The 19,740-nt window shown below is 37.0% G+C and overlaps 1 long non-coding RNA gene across 2 annotated transcripts; it reads right to left on the reverse strand.

Moving 5' to 3' along the window:
- Positions 1 to 241: 241 nt before the first annotated feature.
- On the reverse strand, positions 242 to 13,615 carry LOC141596305 (uncharacterized). 2 transcript variants are annotated; one of them, XR_012522448.1, is made up of 4 exons: positions 13,274 to 13,615; positions 11,891 to 11,980; positions 5,972 to 6,061; positions 242 to 428 (listed from the first exon to the last, which is right to left on the reverse strand). It is a non-coding gene; the product is annotated as an uncharacterized LOC141596305 (long non-coding RNA). The 2 variants fall into 2 exon arrangements; XR_012522447.1 differs by lacking the exons at positions 11,891 to 11,980; positions 13,274 to 13,615 and adding an exon at positions 7,355 to 7,676.
- Between the last annotated feature and the right edge of the window lie 6,125 nt (positions 13,616 to 19,740).

Raw genomic sequence — 19,740 nt, forward strand, 5'->3', positions numbered from 1 at the left:
TCAATTTTGATATTGTTCTTAGGCCAATTTTGCTAGGACCGAAGGTTAATTCTGAATCCTTTATACTTTGTTTATGTATTTTGTTTATGACTATTGATCATCACTGTTAAATTCGTTATAATCCTTCAATATAAATTGATGTATACTGTAACACCCCGATTTATGAAGGAGCCTTTAGCAAGACATTCCCTAATAAACCGGACTGTTACCATCTCGGTTTCCCGAGGTAGTTAATAACAAATTAAACTCCAAGGCAAAATATATAATTACTTTAACTTAATTATTACAAAACCTCTTTTACATCAAATTACAAGGAACTAACATAAATGAAAGTGAAAGTCTTCTAAATGATGATCTAGCTACTAAGTCTTATGATCCAGTGTCTCACGCCCATCAAGCTCCCAGCCTATCTCATAAACCTGTCAAGCCTGCTCCCCAATATTTGGATCGTCACAGGTGTTCACGAATACAGAGGGTCAACCACGAGGTTGAGTAGGAAATACAATGAAACAACAAAATATGATATGCATGCTACTCCGTCACCACCATCTCCATCTCAACTCATTTCTCATAACCCGGAACACCCAGCCATACCGATCCCCGGTAGACTATATATCGACCGTAGCCGATCGCCATTTCCTTGTTGAGGACACCAGGAAGTCTGCAGAACCCGCCTAGGCCTTATCACAACATCATCTTCACCACACCACATCACCACAACATCCTCCATCTCCAATGCATATGAATGCTCAAAAGAAATTAATGCAACACAATATATATATATATCTTTGAACTGATCAATCATAAAATCATGCCGGTTACCAAATGTTGTGATAACATACTCAATACGATCAATTCAGTCAATCACCTTCCAGTATATGAATCATAACGTAAATCAACAGCCACGAAGCAAGTCAACGTTCACAGTTTGGTCATACGAAACACAAACAAGTCAACACAATTCAACATCAACGATAATAAGTCAAGTGTATTTCCCTACCTTTTCGCAATTCAAGCACACACAAGCAATCACTTATGATCCTTCACTTATCCATCACCTACATAACATAATTATGTATAATTACCATCTACTCAGTCAATTAATCATGCACATAACCTAGACTCATCCTAACTTAATAGGAATATCAATTTAAAGAACAAACACGACTTTTCCTGATTTTCCTGCTCATGGCAGACTCGGTATAAAATGAATAACTAATTACAGAAAATTCGAATTGATGCAAGGCCAATTGAATTGGAACCCCATGAGTCTTAGCTACAATTTATATCTAACGTGTTTTTCTCAAATTCCAAACTTATCAAGGGTTTTCAGACTGATTTCCAAAAACTGACAGAAACCGTCGCATAAAAAGTATTGATTCATAAAACGAGTTTTACAAATGATTCTTAAGTAAAACCAACGCCTAACTCATATAAACTCTTTAAATTAAATATATGAAAAAGATCCAGCACCAATTCAATATCTAAATTATGTTTTAGAAGTAATCTTTCAGCCTCTACTGATTTGCGGACTTTTTAGATAGACGTTCACAAATAATTTCTTCAGGAAAAACTACACGGTGAAATGCTACATATTTTCACAGGCATAAACTAGGCTTGGAATAAACATGATTCTTTTCTTTAACTTTTTGCATCCCACGGCTTTAAGACAGGTAAAACACTCAGATAACACAGACCAACGAATCTGTAAATTGCTGTAACTATTCCATTCATTTATCTCATACAATTTATAATCAAAAACCCCCAAACCAATTCTAGGGTTACGAAAATTATCCCAATACTACTATAATTATGCTAATAATTGAATAAAGAGGTAATAGGATAGTCTACTTACGAAATAGGATGAGAATAGGCTGAGAAATCGCCTCGCAATTCCTCACGCGGCTCCCTTCACACACGGCTCCCTCTTCTCTCTTTTCTCTCTTTTCTCATGGTTAAAATGAATATGGTGATAGGGAGATTAGGGTTTGGTTAGATGGGTTATACATATAGGATAGGTGCTATTAAGACGATACGGGCCTAGCCTAGTTAGATTAATTAAAACCCGAGTCACATAATTACCCGAGTCACAAATACACTACACGACCCAGCTGGTAACTCGGCCTAATATAATATCATATTAAAATACCGGGTATTACATATACAGATTATTTCCCACAATCATGGCATACATGATCGATCCTATTGCAGATACATAAGGAACACGACTCATGCGCTCAATCCCTTCAGGTGTCGTGGGTGACTGAGACTTGCTCAACTGCATCCCAGTCGTCATTGGAAGGTTCCCCTTCTTGGAGTTGGTCATGCTGAACTTCTCAAGAATCTTATCCAAATAAGACTCCTGACTAAGTGATAACGTCCGTCGTGATCTATCTCGGTAGATACGGATTCCTAAAATACGCTGTGCCTCACCCAGATCTTTCATCTGGAAATGGTTCTTCAACCATTCTTTAACCGAAGATAGGAGGGGAATGTCATTCCCAATCAAGAGTATGTCATCGACATACAATATCAAGAAAACAATCTTGCTCCCACTCGACTTGATATATAAGCATGGTTCCTCGACCGATCGAGTGAAACCATACCCTTTTAGCACCTGGTCGAAACGATGATTCCAACTCCGAGAAGCTTGTTTAAGTCCATAAATGGAACGCTTAAGCTTGCATACTTTCTTAGGATTTTCAGGATCTATGAAACCTTCGGGTTGCACCATGTACAACTCTTCCTCCAAATAACCGTTTAAGAAGGCGGTTTTCACATCCATTTGCCAAATTTCATAATCATGAAATGCGGCAATCGTTAAGATTATCCGAATGGAACGTAGCATGACTACAGGTGCAAAAATCTCATCATAATGCAATCCGTGCACTTGAGTGAAACCTTTTGCCACAAGTCGTGCCTTATAGGTATCTGGTTGCGCGTCTACAGAACGCTTTATCTTGTAAAGCCATTTGCCTTTGTAGAGGTTTTACCTTATTAGGTAAATCAACTAGATCCCATACGTCATTCTTATACATGGAGTCCATCTCGGATTGCATGGCTTCGAGCCATAGCTTTGAGTCGGAACAGGTCATAGCACCTTTATAGGTAACGGGTTCATTACTCTCTAGGAGTAAAACGTCATTCTCCTCGATCATACCAATGTATCTGTCCGGAGGATGAGAGACTCTACCCGACCTCCTAAGTTCCTCAGGAATATTAACCGTATCATCAGTTGGAGGAACAACTTCCTCCATCCGTTCCTCGGTTGTTGGTTCTGGAATCTCCGACAGCTCGAAGGTTCTATTACTCGTCTTGTTCTCGAGAAATTCTTTCTCTAAGAACGTCGCACTAGCCGCAACAAAAACTCGATGTTCGGTAGGCGAATAGAAGTAGTGACCAAATGTTCCTTTTGGATAACCTATAAAGTATGTCTTGACCGATCGCGGGCCGAGCTTATCCTCGTGTCTCCACTTGACATAAGCCTCGCAGCCCCAAACCCGAATAAAGGACAAGTTAGGGACCGTTCCCTTCCACATTTCATATGGAGTCTTGTCGACAGCTTTAGACGGACTTCGGTTAAGTATGAGAGCAGCTGACAAAAGAGCATAACCCCATAATAAATCAGGCACTACGGTGTGACTCATCATGGATCGAACCATATCAAGTAAGGTTCAATTTCTCCGTTCAGACACACCATTCAATTGAGGTGTTCCAGGTGGAGTTAACTGTAAACCGATTCCACAGTCTTTCAGGTGTTGATCAAACTCACTTGAAAGATATTCGCCACCCCGATCTGAACTGAGTGCTTTAACCTTTCTACCCAGTTGGTTCTTGTAACATTCCGTATTTGTTATGTTTAATTGATGTGTCAAAAGTATGCGTTAACCGTGTTAGAAATTCGTGACATCCGTAAGTACAATATACAATACCTTTCTGTTGTTGAGTACGGGAGCGAACTTCGGGACGAAGTTCATTTTAAGGGAGGAAGACTGTAATACCCCGTATTTTTATATAATAAATTAAACGGATATTATTGAATTAAAACGTATATTATTGAACCAAACGGATATTATTGAATTAAACGGATATAATTAAACGGATATTATTAAACGGATATTATTATATATTAATTATTATACATTTTATATTACCAATTAAGTCGGGTAAATTATTGAGTCGATAATTACGTAAATTATTTTAATTAACCGCGTTGTATCGATAGAAGTTAATTGTGACGGGTTTATCCTACATTCGACTTTTAATAAAATATCTTTATTATTATATATTATTATTATTCTAATATTATTATTAGATTATTATACCTACCATACTTTTCCTTTTTCCTTCTTTATTCTTCTTCCCATGTTCCTACTCCTTCCTTTACTCCTTTACAACTCCATTTCCAGCATGCCTACTCCTTCTTTTATTTCTTTACTCTTCTTTTATAAAGAATTCACATGCTTTTAATTCCTTTATCCAACATCAATCATCATCAACCTCACGCCTCCCTCATGTTCACCAACACCATTCTTCGGTTTTCACGTATAAAGAGAGAGAGGGAGTGAGCTTGGGTAGTGTCGGTGCAGCAGGGAAGGTCTAGGAGCAATGGTCGACGACCTAGGTTGGCCCTGGTGGCTGTTTTGGTGGCGGAAAAGGTAAGACATCCACCCTCCTCCTCTGTTTCATTCTTTCTTTGTCGGTTTTTTTTGGGAGTTGTTAGTGTCTTGTTGAGACATTGTTGATAGTTATTGAAGGGTTATATGAGTAGTGAGGTTAGTGACGTTGTCATGGTGGTGGTTAGGGTGAGTGTGGGTGGTGGAAATGGCGGCAGGAGGTGTTGTCGACAGGGGTTGACACACGGGTTAACTTGCGGGTTTTCAGGGGAGTTTGTGACGGGTAGGTTTTGGGTGGCACCACCGTCGACTAGGGGGAGGTCGACAAGGTGGTGCTGGGTTGTCTGTGTGCGTGGGTTGGTGGCGAGTTGATTGGTGGTGGTTTGGCAGGTGTTAAGAAATAGTTGCGGTGGTGGTGAAAGGGAAACAGTGGGCGTTTGGTGTTGCGTGGTGGTGAATCAGACCCAAAGGTGACGGTGGTTGGGCTCGCCGGCGGGAGTCGACCCTAATGGGGTTGGTTGCCGGTGGTGGGGTTGAAGTGGGGACACGGCCTGGTGGTTGTCACGGCTCTGTGGTGGCCGGAGGTGGTGCGTGAGTGAGAGCGAAGGTGTGCGTGTTAGTCGGGTTGGATTCGTTCCGTTATTATTTAAATTATCGTATTCTTAATTTATTTAATTAATGCTTCTCTTTTCAAATTAAATTACAAGAACTGACGTAAATAAAAGTGAAGTCTTCTAGATGATGATCTAGTTACTAGGTCGTCTGATCCAGTGTCTCACGCCCATCAAGCTCCCGTCCTATCTCTTAAACCGTCAAGTCCGCCGCCAATATTTGGGTCGTCACGGTGTTCACGAATACACGTGGTCAACCGCGAGGTTGAGTAGGAAAACAATAAAACAATAAATATGATATGCATGATACTCCGCCACCTCCATCTCCATCACAACTCAATCACACACAAACCCGAACGCCTTGACCATACCGATCCCGGCGAGACTATCAATCGACCGTCGTCGATATACCACTCAACGGTGAGGTTATCCAGGCGAGTCTGCAGAACCCGCCTGGGCCTTATCACAACATCACATCGTATCACGATCTCATCACCACCACACCATCCTCCAACTCCAATGCATATGAAATGCTCAACAAGAATTAGTGCAATGCAATATGTAAATCAATGAACCGATAAATCATAAAATCATGCCGAGTTACCCGATGTTGTGATATCATGCTCAATACGATCAAATCAGTCAATCACCTTTCCGAATATAAATGATAACGTAAAGCAACAACCAGGAATCAAGTCAACACAATTCAACAATGACGATAATAGGACAAGTGTATTTCCCTACCTCCAGATGCCAGCAGTTCCAATTAATCAGTTAAGCAGTCCAGAAAGTAAAGCAATGAATTTGATTATCGATCCTTCACGAATTCGTCACCTAAAACAATTATAATATTTATAATTACTAACTACTTAAATATAGCAATTTCCCAAATAGAAGCTTTCCCGAAATATAATCCCGACACCAAACTTATGCTCAACTGATAGCTAAAATTACCTGATTAGTATCTGACCCAATTTCACAAAATAGAAGGTTATTAAAGTAGAATTTCTTAAAATGGCAACTTTCCCGATATAGTAGCTTTTCTCTTTTAACAACCCGACTCAAAATCCCGTTTCTAGTTAATTAATTATTATTTTATTTAATTAACTCGGAACTTAAACCAAAACGATAATTAGCGGTTTAAATGAATTATATGATGGAACGAATCAACACTTTGAACAACTCGAACAATCCCGACTCTAATTATACTAAATAACTCGGGTATTACTTAACTCAATTATTTAATGACACGGGAATTATATTAATTAATTAAGAATGCGACCCATTAACAATTATGACGATTAAACTAATAAAAACTCGTCCTTAATTAATTAAATAACTCGGAATATTAATTAATTAAGCATACGACCGTTTAACGAATTATAATGATTAAACTAATAAAAAACCCGTTTCACAACCAACACAACCCGTTATCAAATATAAAAACAACTCGAAAAACCCGACTTTAATTATTTTAATCAACTCGGCATTAATTAAATAAATTAAGAATACGATAATTTAAATAATAACGGAACGAATCCAACCCGACTAACACGCACACCTTCGCTCTCACTCACGCACCACCTCCGGCCACCACAGAGCCGTGACAACCACCAGGCCGTGTCCCCACTTCAACCCCACCACCGGCAACCAACCCCAGTAGGGTCGACTCCCGCCGGCGAGCCCAACCACCGTCACCTTTGGGTCTGATTCACCACCACGCAACACCAAACGCCCACTGTTTCCCTTTCACCACCACCGCAACTATTTCTTAACACCTGCCAAACCACCACCAATCAACTCGCCACCAACCCACGCACACAGACAACCCAGCACCACCTTGTCGACCTCCCCCTAGTCGACGGTGGTGCCACCCAAAACCTACCCGTCACAAACTCCCCTGAAAACCCGCAAGTTAACCCGTGTGTCAACCCCCTGTCGACAACACCTCCTGCCGCCATTTCCACCACCCACACTCACCCTAACCACCACCATGACAGTCGTCACTAACCTCACTACTCATATAACCCTTCAATAACTATCAACAATGTCTCAACAAGACACTAACAACTCCCAAAAAAAACCGACAGCAAAGAATGAAACAGAGGAGGAGGGTGGATGTCTTACCTTTTCCGCCACCAAAACAGCCACCAGGGCCAACCTAGGTCGTCGACCATTGCTCCTAGACCTTCCCTGCTGCACCGACACTACCCAAGCTCACTCCCTCTCTCTCTTTATACGTGAAAACCGAAGAATGGTGTTGGTGAACATGAGGGAGGCGTGAGGTTGATGATGATTGATGTTGGATAAAGGAATTAAAAGCATGTGAATTCTTTATAAAAGAAGAGTAAAGAAATAAAAGAAGGAGTAGGCATGCTGGAAATGGAGTTGTAAAGGAGTAAAGGAAGGAGTAGGAACATGGGAAGAAGAATAAAGAAGGAAAAAGGAAAAGTATGGTAGGTATAATAATCTAATAATAATATTAGAATAATAATAATATATAATAATAAAGATATTTTATTAAAAGTCGAATGTAGGATAAACCCGTCACAATTAACTTATATCGATACAACGCGGTTAATTAAAATAATTTACGTAATTATCGACTCAATAATTTACCCGACTTAATTGGTAATATAAAATGTATAATAATTAATATATAATAATATCCGTTTAATAATATCCGTTTAATTATATCCGTTTAATTCAATAATATCCGTTTGGTTCAATAATATACGTTTTAATTCAATAATATCCGTTTAATTTATTATATAAAAATACGGGGTATTACAGTCTTCCTCCCTTAAAATGAACTTCGTCCCGAAGTTCGCTCCCGTACTCAACAACAGAAAGGTATTGTATATTGTACTTACGGATGTCACGAATTTCTAACACGGTTAACGCATACTTTTGACACATCAATTAAACATAACAAATACGGAATGTTACATTCTGCCCTCCTAAAAATAAATTTCGTCCCGAAGTTTTAGCTCTTCTTTACTTAACCCAATTAACTACAACTAATAACTACATGCGAACACAGATATATAATAATTATATAATTATCTGAGAACACCGTCATCTTCCATCTAAATTCCGATCTCAACTCAAGTAACTCAATAACCAAGGTCTCACTGGACCGCAAACGTAACTTGGCACAAAGGCCCCACAATTCAAACTCAATACATGTAGTTTAACTTATACTCTCCTTTTACACATCGACCAACTAACCGAAGTAGAAACCAAAACATATATAACTCATCCGCATAGGTACCCCACAACTAAAGGTCAACTTGGTCAACTATAACCTACAAACAAGTGCAAATTAAGCATCAAGATTTTACAATCCTCCCCAACTAAAAACATGGTTACGTCCTCGTAACCTTCATTATTATAACTAAAGTTCTCAATTACTGCTAACAACTGAAAGAGGCTACCGTTACCTGTAAAATCATTAGTAATTATCCATTTTACCAATTATTGTAATCTTTTACCTTAGAAACATAGGGAATAAATCAACATGAGAAAAGAATTAGGGTCCAAAACTTACTAAATCGATTTATGAAAATTTATACCTTAATAGGTCAAGTCTGACTTTCCTTTACTTAATTGTACAGATTTAGGTCAAGTCACCGAATCACCAATACAATGAAGACAACCAGTTCGCAATATTTATCAGCCTAGAAATATTTTAATCCTTATAACAAGGGTTTGGGATTTATTCATGAATGACAAATGCACATCGACTGGCAAATTTTACAACTTATTGGTCGAGTCAAACAAGCGAGTAAGCAGCAATCTTTGGAAAGTTAACATACGAGACTATCATACCTAAAATTCCGTTCTTTGTATTAAATATATTTAAACTGCACCCAACACCATGATATAAAGATTAAATGTATTTAACTACATAAATTTTTCCAATATCCATTACATATCATGCTAATATAATTATCATAAACAATCTTTATTAAAATATGATTGATAGTAACGACTCGAGAATATAGATATGTCGAATGTCGTGCTACAATTGCAAGAATCACTTTAGCATTTTATGACAATAAAATAACGAACATATTCAATAATGAATAACGACACTGTTTATTATCATGTTATAGGTTTAGGTTCAATTGAAATCATTTAATGCGATGAAGACAATAATTATAACTATGGGCACACAACTCATGTGAAAGACATTAGAACTCAGATGACATCCTACATGTGTGAACATTTAGACACAATCATTACTACCATCCATGTGTAAACTTTTAAACATAACTATTATAATTTCCATGCGAGTATATTAGAACAATCAAATTAACTTTTATTGCCATCAACTTCACCCAGATACGACAATATAGTTTTATATTTATATATATCCGACCACTATGCAAATATGATATAAAATATTACAACATGCCAAATGTATATAAAATATGCAAACAACTGGACTTGTATAACATATTTCACCCTTGATGAGAAATCAATTTAAGTAAGCTTATTAAATTTTACCCATATTATCATGCCAACAATGTTATCAACTAAGTTTTAATTTTATCACTTGTTAAGATACATAACTACTGAACATGCGTGCTACTATCGTCATATAAGGACATTATAAATTTCACATTACTAAGGCTCGTGAATTAATCAAACAATTTGTATGAAGACTCAACTTAGAACACACATTTTAAATGTTTTGATTTACGTTGTACCTTCCAAAAATCACGAATAAATAATTGTTCGATTAAAACTTGATTCATATTACTTTCATAAAACACGGTGAGTTCAAAACACAGGGAAATAGAATTAGGTTTAAAGCACAAGAATTCCATTTTTAAAGAATTTTACAACTTAGTTGGTCTAAACAAACATGTGACAATAATTGATCCAAAACTTGGGTCAGTTTGTAAAATTTATTATTTAACATTGAGACATCAAGATTTTTCGTGGCTTATCAATTTGAAATCACATGCGATTCTTTTAATCGATGGAGTTGGAATTATGTAAAAATTATTAATACGATTTAAATGAGGATTTTATAAAATCGTTGGACAAACATCACTGTGCAGAAACTTCCTGACCACAGCCCACCAAAATATTTATTACTCCTAACCCGTATATCCTATAAGCGTGAAACCAACGTCAAATGATTACTAACTCACGAGGCTATTTCCTATAAAATTTTCATCGATAGGCAATAAACAGAAAAGAAATGGTAGTAGGGTCAATTAAAGAGTAACATCAACCAAAACAAGTTTCATCACTAAGTCTTTCATTTTCTAGGTCCCAATTTTTACAACTATACTATCAATACTAATTCATCCTAACTTAAATCTTATTCTGTACTTACGTAAACATCTACCCCATCGAATCCATTCGAATCTCGATCTACTCGTTACATCTAAATCACGATTGCTATGACTAAAGATATGAAATTCTATCGTGTTTCTTATTACTATCACAAGACTATACTAACATGGCTTTGGGATCACATAACCGCATATTACTAGATATAGTAGTGCTATCAACACATCACTCATACAAATTACTTACCGTAGCATTATCCTGCAATAATCAATGTATCAATCAGTCAACACTTAGGCAACAATGTATGAATTTCTGGTTCAACCTCATGCCACTTTTCTACCCTTTCTCTCGTATACCCTCATGGTTTCCGGTTCAACTGAGAGGACCACTGGTTCGGTGTGAGGGGGCCCCTAACTCATACCTTACCGTAGTGTGCTCCTAACAGTTCTATCCCGGTGTTCATTTTATTTAGACTCATCCTATGTTCATTGGGCTCATTGGTTTAGGCCTGAGGATCGTTCTCTCTGATACCACTTTGTAACACCCCGGTTTATAAAAGAAGTCCTCGTCAAGACATTCTCTAATAAAACGGAATGTTACCATCTCGGTTTCCCGAGGTAGTGAATAACAAATTAAACTCCAAGGCAATTTATAAAATATTTTAACTTAATTATTACAACTTCTCTTTTCAAATTAAATTACAAGAACTGACGTAAATAAAAGTGAAGTCTTCTAGATGATGATCTAGTTACTAGGTCGTCTGATCCAGTGTCTCACGCCCATCAAGCTCCCGTCCTATCTCTTAAACCTGTCAAGTCTGCTCGCCAATATTTGGGTCGTCACAGGTGTTCACGAATACACAGGGTCAACCGCGAGGTTGAGTAGGGAAAACAATAAAACAATAAATATGATATGCATGATACTCCGCCACCTCCATCTCCATCACAACTCAATCACACACAAACCCGAACGCCACCATACCGATCCCCGGCAGACTATCAATCGACCGTCGTCGATATACCACTCAACAGTGAGGTTATCCGGGCGTGTCTGCAGAACCCGCCTGGGCCTTATCACAACATCACATCGTATCACGATCTCATCACCACCACACCATCCTCCAACTCCAATGCATATGAAATGCTCAACAGTAATTAGTGCAATGCAATATGTAAATCAATGAACTGATAAATCATAAAATCATGCCAGTTACCCGATGTTGTGATATCATGCTCAATACGATCAAATCAGTCAATCACCTTTCCGAATATAAATGATAACGTAAAGCAACAACCAGGAATCAAGTCAACACAATTCAACAATGACGATAATAGGACAAGTGTATTTCCCTACCTCCAGATGCCAGCAGTTCCAATTAATCAGTTAAGCAGTCCAGAAAGTAAAGCAATGAATTTGATTATCGATCCTTCACGAATTCGTCACCTAAAACAATTATAATATTTATAATTACTAACTACTTAAATATAGCAATTTCCCAAATAGAAGCTTTCCCGAAATATAATCCCGACACCAAACTTATGCTCAACTGATAGCTAAAATTACCTGATTAGTATCTGACCCAATTTCACAAAATAGAAGGTTATTAAAGTAGAATTTCTTAAAATGGCAACTTTCCCGATATAGTAGCTTTTCTCTTTTAACAACCCGACTCAAAATCCCGTTTCTAGTTAATTAATTATTATTTTATTTAATTAACTCGGAACTTAAACCAAAACGATAATTAGCGGTTTAAATGAATTATATGATGGAACGAATCAACACTTTGAACAACTCGAACAATCCCGACTCTAATTATACTAAATAACTCGGGTATTACTTAACTCAATTATTTAATGACACGGGAATTATATTAATTAATTAAGAATGCGACCCATTAACAATTATGACGATTAAACTAATAAAAACTCGTCCTTAATTAATTAAATAACTCGGAATATTAATTAATTAAGCATACGACCGTTTAACGAATTATAATGATTAAACTAATAAAAAACCCGTTTCACAACCAACACAACCCGTTATCAAATATAAAAACAACTCGAAAAACCCGACTTTAATTATTTTAATCAACTCGGCATTAATTAAATAAATTAAGAATACGATAATTTAAATAATAACGGAACGAATCCAACCCGACTAACACGCACACCTTCGCTCTCACTCACGCACCACCTCCGGCCACCACAGAGCCGTGACAACCACCAGGCCGTGTCCCCACTTCAACCCCACCACCGGCAACCAACCCCAGTAGGGTCGACTCCCGCCGGCGAGCCCAACCACCGTCACCTTTGGGTCTGATTCACCACCACGCAACACCAAACGCCCACTGTTTCCCTTTCACCACCACCGCAACTATTTCTTAACACCTGCCAAACCACCACCAATCAACTCGCCACCAACCCACGCACACAGACAACCCAGCACCACCTTGTCGACCTCCCCCTAGTCGACGGTGGTGCCACCCAAAACCTACCCGTCACAAACTCCCCTGAAAACCCGCAAGTTAACCCGTGTGTCAACCCCCTGTCGACAACACCTCCTGCCGCCATTTCCACCACCCACACTCACCCTAACCACCACCATGACAGTCGTCACTAACCTCACTACTCATATAACCCTTCAATAACTATCAACAATGTCTCAACAAGACACTAACAACTCCCAAAAAAAACCGACAGCAAAGAATGAAACAGAGGAGGAGGGTGGATGTCTTACCTTTTCCGCCACCAAAACAGCCACCAGGGCCAACCTAGGTCGTCGACCATTGCTCCTAGACCTTCCCTGCTGCACCGACACTACCCAAGCTCACTCCCTCTCTCTCTTTATACGTGAAAACCGAAGAATGGTGTTGGTGAACATGAGGGAGGCGTGAGGTTGATGATGATTGATGTTGGATAAAGGAATTAAAAGCATGTGAATTCTTTATAAAAGAAGAGTAAAGAAATAAAAGAAGGAGTAGGCATGCTGGAAATGGAGTTGTAAAGGAGTAAAGGAAGGAGTAGGAACATGGGAAGAAGAATAAAGAAGGAAAAAGGAAAAGTATGGTAGGTATAATAATCTAATAATAATATTAGAATAATAATAATATATAATAATAAAGATATTTTATTAAAAGTCGAATGTAGGATAAACCCGTCACAATTAACTTATATCGATACAACGCGGTTAATTAAAATAATTTACGTAATTATCGACTCAATAATTTACCCGACTTAATTGGTAATATAAAATGTATAATAATTAATATATAATAATATCCGTTTAATAATATCCGTTTAATTATATCCGTTTAATTCAATAATATCCGTTTGGTTCAATAATATACGTTTTAATTCAATAATATCCGTTTAATTTATTATATAAAAATACGGGGTATTACAGTTCTGTACCCTGTTCTGGTATTCCTTGAATTTCTCAAAGGACTCACTTTTATACTTCATTAAGTAGACATATCCGTATCTACTTAAATCGTCCGTGAAAGTGATAAAATATCTATAGCCATCTATAGCGGTAATTGACATAGGTCCACATACGTCCGTATGTATAAGTCCTAATAGGTCACTAGCACGCATTCCAACACCTTTGAAGGAAATTCGAGTCATCTTGCCGATGAGACATGATTCACACGTGCCATATGTAGAAAAATCGAATGCGGGAATAGTCCCATTATCGACGAGTTTTTTCACGCGTTTCTCATTTATGTGTCCCATTCGACAATGCCATAGATAGGTTTGATCTTTGTCACCAACCTTTATTTTCTTATTATTCACGTGTAATACATCCGTGGTTTGGTCTAAGATGTAAATTTCATTCATGGAAACTGCTTTGCCATAAATCATTTCATTAAAAGAGAAAATACAGCTATTATCCTTTATTGAAAATGCAAAACCGTCTTTAGCAAGTACGGAAACAGAAATAATGTTCTTGGACAAACTGGGTACATAGTAACAGTTATTTAAAAATAATTCAAAACCACTAGGGAGTTGGATTACATATGTTCCCTTCGAGACAGCAGCAACTCGTGCTCCATTCCCGACTCGCAGGTCTACATCACCTTTTTTGAGAGGTATGATGTTCTTTAGGCCCTGCAAATGATTACACATATGAGAACCAACCCCAGTATCAAGTACCCAAGTTCCGAAATTTGCATGGTTAATCTCAATCATATGAATATAAGATGACATACCAATAGGAACAACGCGGCCTGCTTTGATGTCATCACGGTAGACGGGACAATTCCTCCTCCAATGTCCAGTCTTGTGACAATGGTGGCACTCTATGTCACCGCCCTTACTCTTTGCCTTGCCCTGTGAGCCACTAGTGTCACCAGGCGCACTCTTACCGTTTCTTGGCTTTTTAAACTTTGGCTTACCTACAGCTAGGTCGCCATGAGCCTTGCCCTTACCTTTACCCTTGTTTGAAATCATGAGAACATCCTGCTTCATGCTCCCACTCAATTTCATATCCTTCTCGGTCTGTACGAGAAGGGAGTGTAGCTCATGAGGACTCTTTTTCAAGTCATTCATGTAGTAGTTCGCCCTGAAAAGGGCAAAACCTTCATGAAGAGAATGAAGCATACGGTCAATGAAAATGCTCTCACTGATTTTACAATTCAGTGCCTCCAGCTTCTCGACATTCTCAATCATGTGAAGAATGTGTGGGCTAACCGGTTGGCCCTTCTGGAGTTTCGCATCAAAGAAGCGACAGGTATGCTCATATGTAACGATTCTCGGTGCTTTTGAGAACTCGTTAGTGAGCGTGGTGAATATCTTGTTTGCACCTTGGGCAATGAAGCGTCTCTGCAAATTGGTTTCCATTACAAAGATGAGTACGTTCTTTATCGCACCCGCTTCCATAACGAAGTCACTATAAGCGAGTGACTCATTGACTCCTGCATTGGGGCCTGGGTTGACCGGTATTGGCTCAGTTAAGTACTTGAGCTTACCGTCAGCAATGGCAGCATTCCGTAGTGCCGCCTCCCAGTCCGCAAAGTTGGACCCGTCGTTTTTCAGACGTGTGAACTGATTCATCTGGTCCACAAAAATTTTAAGCAAGGATGCGCGATCAAGTGTGGCACTAGGCATTGGGATTGAGTTATTTCCAGCCATTTAGTTGTAACAGTATTATCAAAATAAACGTGTTCTACACTGCGAGAAGAAGAATAAAATTAATAAGCATGTGTATCGTTTATATTTTTAAGTCTAATGAACTATTGTCATAACGCGAAGACTCAAAACATTTATACAATTGGCCTCCCTCAAGAATTATATAAATGATCCCAAGACTCAATTCTCTTTAAATTGATAAGCTAACCTTTTAGCTAATTCTACCGTTAGAATTCTTGGTCGATAAATTTCTGTAAATTCTATCTTTAGTCCATCATAATCACGAGAAACTCTTCGAACTATGATGTTGAGGTAAACTAAGTCAACACAACTACTTACCCAACGTAGAAGGGGTCATATTATGCCTACCGACGAATAAGTGATTCATAGTTGTTTGCCCTTATAAAGACTAGTCTCAATTTCCGTTTTAGAGAAAGATCTCATCAACTTTATTTTAATTCATTTTAAGTGAACTAATATCTAGCATGCGAGAATGAATAAACTAAGGTGATGGCTTAAAAGTCTGTGACATCTGTATATCCATGAAAACTAACATACAACCTATATGAGTCAATTTTCATGCATTTTAGTAGTAGGTTGTTTGGTTTTAGGCGGAATATGATGCATAAACTATCATGTGAATGAAAAGCAATACGAATGAAAACGTAAAAATAATAAAAGTCCTAGTGTGGCCTATCCTATCAAAATGAACAATAAATACAAGTTTGGAATCCATCCTTGGACCCGAGAAGCTTGTCTTGATGTTCCATCTTGATCCATGTAGCGGGAGTGAGCTCCAATCTCCATCTTTAGTCTTCTTTTGAAAAATACAATAAATAAAATTTACATAATAAACCTATTTATTACATTCTAATTTCAAAACCCAAAAACTAAAGAAAAAGGAGATTCGAGATCTCATAATTACATAAAAAATCATGTTTCCTTCATTACGAAAACATAATTTGACTAAGGCCACACTAAGTATTACAAATTACAACTGGTTGCAAAAATACGTAAATTAAATTCATTCAATCGATTCATTCAACAAAATTAAAATAAAATGCATCAACTAAAATAAATTAAACATACATGACACAATTCCTTAATTATGTTGATTAATTTATCCAAACCACCTATTTAAATTAACAAATTAAGTGACAATTCCTCAATTAATCACATTAATTTCAAACTTAATTCATATTAAACTTGTAATATGAATTTTATCCATCAAAATTTTAAACTGCTTTAAAATAATATGGTATCTTTAAATTGTGAACCGTTTCACAATAACTAATTGGCCAAAACAAACAAGTTTTTTTTTTTTTTTTATTATTTTTTTTTTTTTTTGTCTCAATAACGGCAAAATAAAAAAAATAAAATTTTGTTTTTTTTTTAATTCCCAGCTGCTCACGGCTGGAATAAAAAAAAACAGCCTAAAATTTTTCCCAATTCGGCAATTTGGCAAAAAACGAAAGAAAAAAAACTTTTCTAATTATTATTTTTTTCTTTTCCGACATTTCAGGAAAAAAAAAAACAAACACAAAAAAAACAAATTTTTTTTTTTCCTTTTGAGCTCACGGCAAACCCTAAAAAAATAAGCCGTCACTTTTTTTCTTTTGCGGCAAAAAGCCCTAATACAAAAATTCGATGAAGAAAATGTTTACAGTTGCTATTAGAACATGATTTAGCAAATGAATTAATGAACATGATTAATCGTATATGCTAAAACTATATAGCAAAAACAAGTTCTTGTATCATCGATATGATGATTCTATTTGCATTTTAACTTAATCTTCATTAAATCAAAATCTACCAATTTTTCATATGATAATTTCAACTGATTAAAACAATGACATGAAAAATGAAATTGGAAATAAATCATCAAGCGAAAGAAAAAAAACGAAAAAAACAGACCGAAAAAAAAAATTACCTCTCAGCAAAAAAAAATTGGGATATTCTCTCGTGTACCCCTCAACTTTTTCATTTTCTATGATATGCCCCTATTTTCATGCCAAAAAACTTTGACCGTCAATAATTCTTGGCTACAACTTCAGAATACGATAAACTTTTTTTTCCAAATTGACCGTCTTTAAGAGGTCTTTCGTTTGAAAAAAAATTCACCGCCGTCTCAACTCGTAGTCGGGAATTATGGTCGGTCAAAGTTTATTTGTTAAAAAATGTTTGACCAACCATAACTACCGGCTAAGAGTTCAAAAGCGGTGAATTTTTTTTTTCAAATTGAAGGCCTTGACGAGATAATTGGTTTGGGAAAAAAAAATTACCGTTTTCTAAACTCGTAATAGAGAATTATTGTCGGTCAAAGTTTTTTTGCAAAAAATGAGGGATACACCATAGAAAATGCAAAGGTTCAAGGGTACACGAGAGAATATCCCAAAAAAATTTTAGCCGAAATATTTTTTTTCTTATTTTTCGAAATTCCTCATATTGTTTACATACAATTTTATGAAAATCATCAAAATTAAAATTCGTGGCCTTGGCTCTGATACCACTTGTGGGATTTATCTGTATGAATCCCTTTATATTCAAGGATTATAACGAATTTTATGAAGATGATCACTAGTCATAAAATAAAATTACATAAACAAAAGTAAAGGATTAAGAAGTAACCTTCGGTCCTAGCAAATATGGCCTATGAACAATATCGCAATGATATTCTCCTATCAGTTGCACCCAAGATGATATGAGATATGCCCTTTGATTGTGGTAGAATCGATCAAAATTTTCTGTAAAAATTTAGGTTATTTTTGTGTTTTTCTGATGAAAGGAGAGATTAGGTTAAAAGAGAATTAGGGTTAGAAAATGATCTCCCTTTCTCCTCTTATGGAAACCGAAAATGGGAGTGAATAATGGAGATATTATCTTCCCTAATTCGGCCCATATCACCGAAATAATGAGTATATTTTCCTTATTTTCGGTTATTCCAAAAATGTATAAAATGTGTTAAATAAGGCCCTAAGTCCTTATAAGAACCCTTGGATGGAAGGGATGGAGGGGTGAGATTACATCTAAATTGGATGGCCACTAACCAATCTACCCTAATTTGCTCCTCATTGCAATTAAAGTTCTCACTAATCCACTCATCCTCCTCCCATAATCATAATCCCCTCCCTCTCTCTATATCTCATTTCCCTCACATTTCCTCTCATAATACCTGACAAACAAAAAAAAAACCAATTTATCTCTAAAAATCCCAACAAAATTAAAAACCAAAAAAAAAAAACCTTTCTCTCCTCCTCACCAACTCACCAACCCAGCCACCCCACCACATCTCCTAACCCGGCTCACCAACCCAACCACCTCTCCCTCTCCTTCTCGGTGACCACGAGGCCACCACTTACGCCCACCACCAGCCACAACCTTCACCAGCCGTCCTCGTCCAGATCGAACCGCACAACGACAACCACAATCACAAACCCGACTACACCACCCGATCAACAACCCAACTCACCCCAAAAAGACCGATTACAACACCACACGCCACCATCCCCTCATGCCGACACCACCCACAACCTCCATCAGTCGTCCTCCCTCCTCTCCTCCACCACCGCAACCCTTTTTTCTGCGTTCTCTTTTTTTTTTTTTTTTTGGTCGTGGTTCTGCTGCCGCCGCTCTATCCCTCCCACTCTTCTCTTTTTTGTGTTGCAGCTTTTTTTTTTTCAATCTATGATTTTTTGTTTTTGATGTTTACAATTTGAATTTTGAGTTTGTGTTGGTTTTGGTTTTGTTTTATGGTTTTTTGTGTTGCAGCTTTCTTTCCCATTTTTTGTTGTTCATTTGTTTTTTTGGTTGTTCATTTTTTCAGATTCTTTGTTGTTCATTTTTGTTGTTCATTTTTTCAGATTTACCTTTTTGTTTTGTGTTTGTTTTTTGTTTTTTGTTTTTGTTATTTTTTTTTTTATTTTTTTATTTTGTTGTTATTGTTATTTGGTTTTGTTATTGTTATTTGGTTGTTATTGTTATTTGATTTTTTGGACTAAAGTTATACATCTTGTCTATTAAAGTTATACACTTCGTGCATTAGAGTTATACACACGATATTTAAATTTGGTTTTTTTT

This window comes from Silene latifolia, chromosome 8, assembly GCF_048544455.1.
Source record: "Silene latifolia isolate original U9 population chromosome 8, ASM4854445v1, whole genome shotgun sequence".
Lineage (NCBI taxonomy): Eukaryota > Viridiplantae > Streptophyta > Magnoliopsida > Caryophyllales > Caryophyllaceae > Silene > Silene latifolia.